Here is a 12,649-nt window from a genome sequence, read left to right on the forward strand (position 1 = left end):
GAGAAGATTTGCATCTACCTACCCTGCTATGTAGGAAAAATGACGAAGCTGTTATTTAAATTTTTGTTGATTTTTCATCAATAATCATCAAGTACCACAATTCCACCAAAAATATAAATAATAAACAACCCGTGTGTGCTTAAATAACACGAGTTTCGGGTATCACCTTCATTTTGAAACAAAATTTCGGTCAATGCGTTAGATAGAGCAAATAACTCGTTAGCTTATGCAAATTTGAAGGATGACCCGGTATTAAAATCACCGTCGGTTGCTATTTGGTCCCTCAACTTCGTAAATTTAGTATATAATTTTAGTATCTTTTCTGTATTAATATTATACAACTGAAACGTTTGTTTGGTTTGTGTACGTGCTAATCTCAGAAACTACTAGTTTAAATGAAAACAAATTTTTGGTTATTCTATTCTTCGGGAAAGTCTGTAAGCTGTATTTTGTAATGTTAGTATTTTCAATGACCCTATACCTGGGGTCGGAGTTATTTTAATCACTTAGAATCTTATGTAAAAAATTTTAACCCTGAAGGGGTGAAATAGGGGTTGAAAGTTTGTATGTCTTAAAATTGACACCGGTTACTATAAAATTTGAAATTCAGACTTCAAAATATTTCATTGAAAACTTGTTTCACGGTTTATTAGAATTTACCCCCTAAATTGAAAACAATTCCATAAACATAATTAATAATTATTCATATGATTCAAGCGGGCGAAGCCGCCTAAGTGTGCTTGTTGTCTATAAATGTAAAACAAGATTACGGCACTAGTGCGTTGATTCCCTTAAGATTGTATTAGGTGTTTAATTCCATTTTACGCACCGCTACGGTCCAGACATTTGATAGCTGATAATATATTAAAACATTAATTTATTATCTATTAACTTTTATTAAAGTGGTTGTCAATCATGTCACACAGCTGGGTAGGCAGAGGGAACCTAGTGTTAAGACACTTCGTTCCTGTTAAGATACTTCTGTTCCTCACTCTTCACCAAATCCTCGAGGCATTGCGTGTTGGGTGGCGGAATTTGTCTCGTCACCATAGTGTATAAATAAAACATTAAACATTTCTTTCCCCCGAGTGGAAATCGAACCTACAATGAACATCGTATGAACGGCCTCAATTTCAACATTTTATTGCACTTATGTAGCTTTAAATATATATTTTTTGAGTGTACCTAATTGCGAGTTGTTAGTTACAATGAAATGTTTATTTAACGATGTGAATATTTCAGAAGTATTCGTAAAATAAAATATTGTCGCAATATGGATTATAATTATTACTACATAATGTTATAGCTGGCTATATTTATTTCATTACTTTGTTTCATGCCCTGGTGTTATTGAGCAAATAAATTAACTATTGAGAAAACTGTCTTTTTTAGTTTTATTAGCTTTTATAAACTTTAATTGAAATGACCGTAGTGGTACAGCGTTTAACTCTAAACGGGATGTGTGTAGGTTCGATAGAATTCAAATTAGGGTAATGAATTATTTTTAATTCAAAATAAATTAGAATAACCTGTCTAATTTACAAACAATATCTATTGATCAATTTAATGTCTTGTTAAACTTTTTTAACTTACTCTTTTTTCCGTTCAATTTGTTGAAATAAAACTCATGAAAATAAAAGAAAAATAACAGTCTTTAAAATAAGCCCTTTCCAAGTCATATTTTTCGATTATTATACGAAAAAAACTTATGACTACTGAATAGAAGCCCAACCTTTTTTCAATCGTCATAAGAAATTCTGACGGTGGCCCTTACATTACTCATACAAGTAACACATCGACTGTCATCAATATTTGTAAGAATTTTGTAGAAAAACTTGTGCTTTAATGAAATTTCTCGCGATATATCAAATAAATGGCGACACGCTGGGTATAAGTTTTCTATGAATTATGGGTCGTTTTATTCTTTATTTAATTTAAAGCTTGAAGTTATTTTTTATAAATAATGATACCTTGCACCACTGGGACTGGAAACGCGTTGGTTGAGGCTTCGATTCCTAGTTGGGACAATGAGTTATATTCTTTATCCCGGCCTGGCAAGACCATTTGCGGCGTTCAGTATCACCACTCACAAAGCTAAAGCGGAAAGAATAGGATGGAGTATCTTGATTATATTCTATCAGCCTACCCTGCTAGCGTGCGCCACAGCGTGAATAGCATCACGCTTTGGGCTTCAAATCGTAAGAGTTCACATTATCTAAATGTAGAATATTATAATTATTTAACTGAAATATGATAATAATTTAATAACAGAGATCCCAATTCGAAAGTTTTTTTAAAACGAGAATTTATAAAGAAAGTTTAAAAAATGTGGTTTCAGAAATGATAAAATAGTGGAAAAGTTCACAAAAGAAAATGAACGGCTCCTTATTTAAGAATATAAAAACTGGTTTTTAGTATTGGATTATTTATTCACGGCTCGCAATCTCAACACTGAAAATTAACAAATATTAAAATAGAATTAAATTGACTGTAGCCAGTCTTCGTTTACGGGAACTATAAAACGGTAAATTTTATTTTTTCCCATTAAATGAGAATATTATGAATTACTCTCTTAATACTTACTCCCCAAGAATTTTCCATGCTAAATTTTAGCGTTCTACTCTGCGTAGTTGCCAGCTGTGCGTTGTCTATCAGTCACTCAGTACCTTACTGTATTTAAAATAAGTTTTACTTTGTTAGAATAGAATCCACGACCATCGTTTGATCACTGATAACGTACAACTGGCAACGTGACAACTTGAGCTATTGTGCGTGCTATAGCTTTAATAAAGCCAACCTTTTGTGGATTTCCCCATTTGTATACTTTGCATATTTTGTATTGTATTTTTGAGAATTTCTAACAACTTTTGATTAAAACAGAGAGTTAGTGAAAGTTGAAATTGCAAAAAAAGGAACTCGCACAAAGACTACGGAAGTTTGTAAGAACAAAAGCAACAACAAACTTTGGCTTGTTCATCAAAAAGTTCATAACCAGTCATAATTACGTGCTTAATTACCACGTTTATTACATTAACATGGCTTAACCTCATTTTACGTTTATTTCGAATTTTTTGTACGCAATTTGTTTTTATATTAGGAATATTGTACAAGTGGAGTATTATATGTATCGTACGATTAGAAGTTCGATTTCCACTTTCGGGGATCCTTCCTCTAGTAATATAGCAAGGCACAGTGAGTTATGCCACTTACCATCCAATGTCTCGGAATTTGGGCGGTAGACGTGGGAAACGGAGTGACTTAACACTAGGTTCCTTCTGCTTAAACTGCTGATATATGTGAGTATATTCCGCGAGTATAAAAATGAAAAACATCTTTCATTTGATTTGTCACAAAAACAATTCAGAACATTCATCTATACTATATTAGTAATACAGTATTATTTTCAGAGCAAATAAATCTATTTTTCACCGCGCGAATGCCACAGAGACAACCAAAATCCGTCGTCGTAAATTCAAGTTTCACGAAGTATTCACAGAGTAATGCCGTAAACCAAAATTACATCTAAGCCCGCTGAGACCTAGGCAACCTAATTTCACTGATGAGTCCTCGACATTGAATTATTCATGCTAGCTCGATAGTTCTGGATTGTTTAATGCGGTTTGCTGGTGCACGTGGACGTAGATATCATTTTTACGGCATTTCTGACAGTCCAGGTGTCTCATGCAAGTAGATTTTCTATTAGATGTGGAGCTTTTAGGCGGTATTTGAAATTTGATTTAGTTTTTTAGAAGAATATAATCCTTAATACAATATCAAATAAAAACTTGGTACTGACTTCAAAATTATAAAATCTTTCTTTAATTATTTTTTTTAACAAAATCAAAGTACTATTTACTATCAAAGTGCTTTATGTTAAGTAAAATTTATTTTTTACTTTTTAATTTATTGTTTGAAGTCGGTTTGTTTTTTGTTAAAGTTCACGCAACAAAATTACAAGCGACCAGATCGTTCCTATACTAAGATCGTACTTTAAGAGCAGTGACTTAGAAGCGCAGGGTTAAGTTCCGCTATCAAGACTACCACGCAATATTTCCATAGGTTGGGCAAATAAAGAGTATTTTATGGCTCATTAGGTTATTTTTGCCTCGGTATATTTCGGTTATATAGGTATATAATATTCTTTTCTTTAGTACTTCACCAACGCGCTTTGTATTCTAGGACTGATCTATTGAAACACGTCGGAACGTTTACATGGGTCCTTTACATGTTTGTTCTGTTAGTGCTTATCACCTAAATGCCATCGAAATATAAATGTGAAGGTTTTCATATTATATTATATTCAATATAGCACTTAATACGTATAAGTAATGTAAGAAACGAAATAAAAAATGTTGTTTAAAATCATTAACCTATCTCTAGAAGTGATCTTTAATCAGCAAAACCTTGGAAAAAGATACGTGCAAAACAATGGGAAACAACACAGTGAAATTCAAAAAAGGTCGCGGTAAGTCCATTGAATACAAAGTGGTTTTTTATTATTGAGTATATATAGACTGACATCCCAGGGCCCCCAGATCTTATGTCATTTTAGCAAAGTTGAAATTTTGAGGATTAATAGTCTTATATATAGTTAAGACTGTAAGCATACTCTCTAACTTGAAAGTTCTCTGTCTGGGAAAATGATTGAGCCATGGCATCGTCGTCTCATATTATATTAACTTCTTAAAAAGCACAATGTTAGGATGTGCTCTACAATCAGGATACTAAATTGAACTCTTAAGTAATTAGAAATAAAAAATAAAATGCATCATACAATGTCTTGAGAATCGGGCAGAAAGCGGAGAACGATATTCTTTGTCACTAGGTTCGTTTTACGTACCCTTCTGTAAAGGCAAGGTAGATTTGAATCTACAGCTATCGAGCGCAATCAATAGTGCTCTACTGCATCAGGACGGCGTTATATTATTTCTTTACAGTTTGAATTTAATTTTAATATATCTTATAGTGGGATTGCAATAAAATATGGAATAAATTCTCCGAAGACCAACGGCTTCCTTTGAAAGTTCAAACAGAATATGCAAGATAGTTTTCAAGGAAACCGTCTACGTGTTCTGCAGTAATAAAACATTTCGTTATATATACTTATAACTTTATTAGATACTTTATAAGATCTAGGAATAGTTGTGAGCACGAGGACGTAGTGGCATAGCGGCACAGCGTCTTAGCGTCTTAGCGTTACGGGTTTAATTCCCATTTGGTAAACTTTTGGGGATGTCTTGAAAATTAGTCGAAAGTCGAAATGGAATATATTACCTCTGCTTACTCTCTCTTAAATGTGAAATATAGCGAACAATTAAAAAAAAACAATATATTTTTGTGCTTAACTATTCCAATTTCTAATATGTGGAGTGGCTTGACTCTCCTCACCACTAAAGCGACAATATTTTCATTTTATACCCATCTGTGTATTATAATAATACACAAATATAATATAATATTTGTAGATGTATTATATAATATAATATATTATATATAATATATCACACAAATAATTAAAAAAAATAACACTTAAGAAAAACAAGATAGGATAGGATTTGAGCACAGATTGATCGTATAGCGCCAGCACATTACTATGTGCATCCGGTTACCATAGTTATGACTTGATCGCACATTCATGAAGCTATCTGAGTATATACAAAGTTTTGTATTTTTATTTAATAAAATCTAAATATTGCGACTGTGAGCACGATGGTTGCAGGTTCGATTCTAACTCTGGGGAATGATCTCTCAGCATTTCCATTTTCTTCCTCTGGTTACGAGGCAGAAAGTTGAGAACGGAAGTGTCTGTATTTTAACACTAAATCCCCACGTAATCTCTGCTATGTGCGCTAAACCGCGTGAAGATAAAAAAATAATTGTAATTTATTGAAAATATTAAAAATAAATTTATGAGACATTCGTATACATATATAACTGTAAACACGATGGCTGCAGGCTCGATCTCCACTCGTCTTTGGTTAAACTGAACATGGCATTGGGTTCGGCAAGTCATATTAGATAGAGATAAAGAGTATCTTCACACTTTTCTTTTCTGGAAACATGACCGATTAGTGGAGAGAATACAGTATACAATACAGCTTCGATAAATGGATGATCCAACAAAAACTAATTTTTCAATTTGAACTACTAGTTTCTGAGATTGGAGCGTTCACTGAAACAAACTCTTCAGCGTTGTAATCTCCTTTTCTCTCTCTTTTTATCCTGCTGGTCTGTTATTTTTGTCATATAAATATAATTTATATAATGTTGCCAATTCTATAAAGTCCCATATAAGTTTATGTTAGCCATAGAACAAATACTCTTTTGTCTTTGAACAAGGGTATTTTATGGTGACTATAAAAAGTAAATGGACCCCTTCACGGGGTTTGTAATGAAAGGAGCGAAGTCACCGTGACGTCGTTTTTCCATAACAACTTCTTTTCACACGTTTCCGTATGTAATGTATTGAAGTTGTAAAAGTAAATGTTTTGAATATAGGTATATTTTTATTGTAAAAAGTTGCTTTTCCCCCTATCCATCCATTTTATATGGTAAATTATATTCATTTAAATTTAAAATGGCTTTATAAAGAACGAAATGTTTTAAGAATATTCTGCTAATGTATACTCATACACATTAGTAGTATATATGGAAGATTCGCGATGCTATAAAAGTAATATTTTAAATATTTTTAATATAACTATATACATGTATTTATTAAAGCGAATGTGGATTGAAATTATGCTTGCCTTACAGACCATTTTTTTCAGCTTTATTTTTTTTCTGGTCTGTTTTGAGATATTGCGAGTTGAGTGATGGATCTCAAAATCGCTTCTTATCACTAAAAAAATATATATTTGCAATAAAATTTAAAATTCAAACTACCCTCATACACAGACAGACTATTTAAATAAATAAACTATCTATCGTTAGAGACGCTAGGAAAGTCCACGTAAACCTTTAGTTAAGACTTCACAAGTAAGTCGGTAAGTGTATGTTATTCATACACTTTAGACCGTGTTAGAGTAGATTAATGTTTTAATTATTGAAGCGGCCCAGCCATAGCGGGTGACAAAGGCGTGTTATTAAAATTAATATTTGACAGTGCTATGCGCTCCCGGCCCCGTTGTCTACTGATGACTCACTTTTACGACGGAACGAGTCTAATTTTTTTTGACTATTTATTTTTTGTATACTGTGGTTTGTCATTTTAGATGCTTTTTTAGTTTATAAGTAAAAAAAAAATGATCAAGTGCATGTCGGTATCGCCCGCCGAAGGCTCTGTACCAATTTCAGGTTCCGAAGATGATGAGATGTACTATTTTTTTTTTCTTAATCTTTACAATCTGCCACCAATCAGATATAATAACTACTTTCAATTCTTTTCTTCAGATATACATTACATATTTTATGCGTTATTAGGGATCTTTTCTTCGATAGGAATTAAAATCATTTTGTGGGGGAGAGAATTGAACCCAAAATCTTCGCCCTCCCAGCCAGCATGTTACTACGATGTTCCCTTAGAATAACTTGACATCAATAAATGTATTCGGGCGCCTCAAATTGGATTCTGTTCGAAGGTAAGTCAAACATTACAGCTTCAAGAGTCGTCTCTACGTGATATGAATAAATTCAACTACTTATCGGACATCGAAAATTACGTAGAAATTGTAGTTTAGTTCTGTTATTTAAAAAAATGTGAATATGATATATTCGATTTGACATTAGATGAAATAAAAGTTGAATTGGACGTATTGAACTAGGACTAGGGCTTTTTGATTCATACATTTTGAATGAAAATAAATTAATTAAAATTAATTAAAATGTTTATTAGTCAAAGCGTATTATTATATTACTATAAAAGATTACAATAATTATATTATAGTGTGAAAATAAATGGTGTTGATGATTTCTCACTTCGAAAGCTATTCAATTTTACTGCTAAAATTATTTATTAATTATAAAATTAAACAGTTATCTTTTAAAATATTAATTTAAAACTGCAGCTATTTTATTTTTGCCGGTGCCGAATTTACGATTCGATCAGTTGGGATTTGAATTCACAATCATCTTGCTCACAAAACTCAACACATCATGTTGGTACGCTTATATTTTGTAATTCTCTTCCAATCTCTTACATCCATAGAAGAATCGAAAATCGGTATAGAAATCGGTTGAAAGCTCGAGTTCGCCTTTCGGCACTTTTATTTTGAGGGCACTCCAGAAAATTGAGTCTTTAGCTAATTGGTACCTTTCATATCGATATTACTCACAGATTTTAATCAGAATGTTACAATCGAGACATTAATTGTCTCGTAAGAAGAAATTTTGCTCTCTCAAAACGCGGCGTTGACTTCTGCCAACCAATACGGAACGTCTCAAGAATTCGGAAAAGTAGGGAACTAAGTGTCTTAACATTAGGTTCCCAGGTTCAGTTCTCTCTACCCTACTACGCGATACCTAAAATAAATTGGTTCTCTATTTCCTGTTCACTCTTGGCACCATCGTGGTGTTCTTAAGAAAGTGACCAGGTGGGCTTCTAAATTTTGAAACATAGCTAGAAATGTTTATAAAAATCAAATTTAGCATTTTAAATGTAAAGTAGCACACACTAACAATACATCCTTCGACTAAGAGTACTAAAGAAAGTTCTTAACGAATTTTGTTGTTCCTATATAAGTATGAGGTTATTTGCATACAAAATGCAGTTCCATTATAATGAATGTTGTGGAAATTTTCATGCTATAAGGTACTTGATATAATATCACATAGTTATTTTATAGCTTTTATAGCACTACTTTGATATTTCTCCGTTTGTACGGCGTTTTATAGATTAGTCCGAACAAATGGGCAGACAAAAAAATATTGAGTACTTAAGATATCTCTTATACCTATGGTGGAAAAAGTGGTACGAATACTGTAATGGTTTTAGTAATCTTAATTTCAAATCAAACTTCAGATTAAAAATTTATCCTCAAATAAAAAATAAAAATCAAGACAGCATCAAAGACAATTTTTTCTGTTAAAGTGTCACTGTAAATGCGATAGGTTGTGGATTCAATTGCCACTCGAGCAATAATATTTCATATTTCCATTTTTGGCGCTGAGTTCCACCATTCAACATGCCATGCCTCCAGAATTCGGCGGAAAATGGGGAACGGAATATCTTAACTAGGCTCCCTCTGCTTACACTGATATGTGCAGCATACAGTGTGACGCTAAAGAAAAGAGAAATAAAATCCATTTAATTATAATCATAATTATAATTTTGTATAAAGTTTCCATCACAAATAAAGTAATATCGACCTAAAAGCCTTCAATTAGCTAAAGACTCAATATCAGTGAGTGCCCTTGTAACAAAAAGGCCAGTGCACAGCTGCACCGTTACTATTAAAACTAGGAAACTAATAGTATCCATTCTAAAACGTTTGGCATATAGATTTTTTTTTTTACATATTCATTTTGATTTATACACCTATGTCGTTTTTTTTTTTCATTAAGTGACATAGACGTGGAACACAACGCCGTGTATTAAGAACAACACGCAATGCCTCCAGAATGTTTACGAAAAGTGGGGAGTGGAGTGTCTTAACACTAGGTTTCCTCTACCTATCCTGCTGTGTGCATGATACAGGATGTAGCTGATTTATTTTTTTAGAAATAAAATAAGAAATATTTTCTTGAGGTCGTCACGGTGCAATAGCACGGCGTTAAACCTCGCGATTGATAAATTCGACAGTCCAGGTAGTTCGATTTCCACTCGTGGAAATGAATTATTTTCTTTTTCCTGCTGTGGTAAGAAGTCACATAGGTACACGCAAAATGTACAGAATTAGGCTTTCCTAATGGGGCTTCCCTAATGGGGATCAGAGTGTTTTAACACTGCATTCCCTCTGCGTATCCTGTTATTTACGAGCGTGCGTACTGCGTGATACTAAAGAAATACGTAAACATACGTACGTAAAAATTGATAAAGTAGATTTGTCCACTCCATAAATATCTCTCCAGATGCTAGTTATAGCACCTATTATGACTTCAATAAATTACAAGTGAAGGACTTGTCAGGCCTTCACTTGGTAAATGTTGTATTTAGAAAGAAATATGAGAAAACATCAAAGTATATATAAATAATATTATTACTGTGATGTTTTGTTGATTATTAAGGTCAGTCGTGGGTTCTATTCCCACGCGAGGAAATTAAATATTTTCATTTCCATTTCTCCAGATTTCGGCTGAAAGTGGGGGAACGGAAGTACCTTAAGGGGAACCTCCCATTGCCATGTGCTGGATGCTAAAAATATGTACTATTTTCAAAATATTTAGAAAATCAACAACAGCATAAAATTTAGATTGAAAAAACAAAAGCTTTGAGCTTTTAAATAGGTAGAGTATAAGATTTTTTAATTTTTATTTTTAAATTAGCAATCAACCTGTATAATATTTAACATGTGCAAAACTTTCAAGAATTGTGCTTTGATTAATGCAAAAGAAATTAGGTTCGACCAAAAATGCCGGTGGAATTTATTCATCTCACGTTCAGCTTACGCTTGCTTTACACCTTTTCCTTCTCTTGTTGATGTTGACTATTCATAATGTACCGGCTAATAGTATTTAAATGAAATTCGTATTGCGACGTCGCATTTCTTAAGGTAGCTGAAGGAGTAGAATATGATTCATTCAATTCTAAGGGAAAGTTCAGAAAAATAAAATATTTTTGTGAAGTTTACTTATAATTTTTTTCCAGTTTCATTTCCATTTATCACGTATACGAGCATAGCAGGGTACTCAAAAGGAACCTGGTGTTAAGACACTCCGTTGCCCACTTTCCACCGAATTATCGACGTATTGAGTGTGGCGGCGAAGAAACTTATTATTTTATTTCTACTATTATTTTTATCATCATCATCATCATCATCTGTTGTTATTTTTAGGCTACTCAACACGTAAGTTTGAAAAAATATCTTTTTTTTTTTATTGAAGATAGGTAAGCATTTGTCCGCTATCTCACCTGGTGGTAAGTGACGATGCGAACGATGGTGTATCATGCTTACCCAGATAATGCCTATTCACTCTTTTCTTGAAGACGGCCAAGTTGTATCTGTGGGAAACGGTATGACTTAAGAAGTCTAGATTCCTTCTGTTTACCCAGCTATCTTGGAAAGCAGCTAGCGTGAAGCTGCTATTTAAACATATAATTACTTCAATTCAAAATAAACAACATAAAGAAGTAACACTACACAAAAATTCTATTCTAACAAAAGGTCACTTACAATAGTAGTTACGGCACAATGTATCCGACAAACACAAACAAAAACAATAGCAAAGGCAAAAATACTAAATAATTCGTGAAAAACACCGGCTTTTCCTCTGCAAGTGACATCGTTAAGTGCGACATAAATTAGAGACAAAGAAACTCAACTCGTCATAATGACGAACCATGCGTTCTCACTGAACCCTTGTCAGGTTAGGTCGGTGTTTCAAATTTGGCGTCGCGATGAGATATAGAAAAATATAAATTTAACTTTAGCTTAGCATTAAATGATTATGTTTAAACAATTCATTTCTTTGTCCTGTGAGACGAAGCGCGATGTTGAAATCAGGAAGGAACTCTGCTTTCTCCGTTTATCAAATCAATAAAATTGACTGATACGGAGAAAGGAAGAAAGGAAGTGACTTGACACTAACTTCTCTAAGCCTACTATGTCATTTACAATGTTATATTAAGAAGTTAACATTAATTGATTGTGATCATCATTTACTCTTCAGGATGAATATAATTTGCGAAATGAATTGCGAAATGAATTTGCGAAATGAATTGTGCTCAACTGGCACGCTCGAAACGCCATATATCGAGAAATCAATCAATCGAATATAATTTATTTTGCTAACGTAGCATTAAAAGCAATTTATCTAAAAAAACTTTTGCTTAGTTATTATATGTTACAAATGTACTTTCACCTGTATTTACCAAAAAGTAAAAAAAAATACATTCCTGAATACTTCACTCACAAGAATATAATAGAGAAGCTATACTACGCTATATATTTAATGGTTAAACTTCTTATTTTAAATAGAAATACAGGAAAGCGAGAAAATTGTAATCTTTTATAGCGCTTTAAGAGAAATAGTTTTTCTATGTATTATATTATTGTAAAAATATATACACATCATCATATAATAAAGCGAGCTAGCAGCTTCACGCTGTATCCCGCACAAGCAGGCAAGGCAGAAGGAACCCAGTATTAATGCACTATTCAGCACTTTCTAAACGGAAGAGATTTTTTTCCTAACATGACATCGTAGGTTGAGTGGTAGAACTCGTCGCTGAGCTCCAGAACGAGAAATTGAAAATAACTCCATTTCTCAACTGGGATATGAGTCCATAAGCACTGGGTTTACAGCGAGGCACCGTGCCGCCACGATAGATTCATAATATTATTAATTAATTAATTCTTATATTTGTAGTCATCGTAGTGAAAACGACTCGATCGGTTCGATGCTCCAAGGGGGAGATTAAATCATTTACATTTATCCGTTTATCGAAATATTAATTTTGAATAAAAATCGAACCCACAACCTTCGCGTAGAAGCATTACTTCTCATGTGTCCTCACTGCCATTGAGGGCACTCATGTTCCAACATCTATATA

Source organism: Heliconius melpomene, chromosome 10, assembly GCF_056956725.1.
Source record: "Heliconius melpomene rosina isolate 202511_hmr_F chromosome 10, ASM5695672v1, whole genome shotgun sequence".
In the NCBI taxonomy this organism is placed as follows: domain Eukaryota; kingdom Metazoa; phylum Arthropoda; class Insecta; order Lepidoptera; family Nymphalidae; genus Heliconius; species Heliconius melpomene.